This window comes from Odontomachus brunneus, unplaced genomic scaffold (assembly GCF_010583005.1).
Source record: "Odontomachus brunneus isolate Ranch 3 - 2012 unplaced genomic scaffold, Obru_v1 Obru_scaffold_143, whole genome shotgun sequence".
Classification (NCBI taxonomy): domain Eukaryota; kingdom Metazoa; phylum Arthropoda; class Insecta; order Hymenoptera; family Formicidae; genus Odontomachus; species Odontomachus brunneus.
In genome coordinates this window covers 719,906-720,414 of record NW_022639593.1, presented here as the reverse complement: position 1 = coordinate 720,414, position 509 = coordinate 719,906, and positions in this window count along the sequence as shown.

Below are 509 nucleotides of genomic sequence, written 5' to 3'. Positions count from 1 at the left end.
CGATCTTGCCTTAGTTGGCTAGATCATCCTCCGATTTTGCCTTAGTTGGCTGGATCATCGTCCGATCTTGCCTTAACTGGCTGGATCATCCTCCAATTTTGCCTTAGTTAGCTGGATCATCCTCCGATCTTGCCTTAGTTGGCTGAATCATATTCCGACCTTGTCCTCGGGTGTCTATTACTTTTTACTATAAAATACTCAATAATTTTGAAACGACTGACCCAAAATGAATAAAATTATAATGCTTTAAAAAGGTATTGAGAAGGACTATAAGAATATGCAATAAAAAATAGTGTGTTCTATTTAAAAAATTCAAGATGATTTTGACTTCATCTTAACGATGCCAGCCAGGGTCAAACTGATGAGACTATTGAATAGACCTTTTTAAATCCTACAACTTTTATTTTAAACATTTTTCTGTAAAACTTATATTTTTTAAGATTTTTCAGGGTTTCCATACTTTTCCCTCACCCTGTATATGAAACGCTCTTGCGTTTCGTGCGGGATAA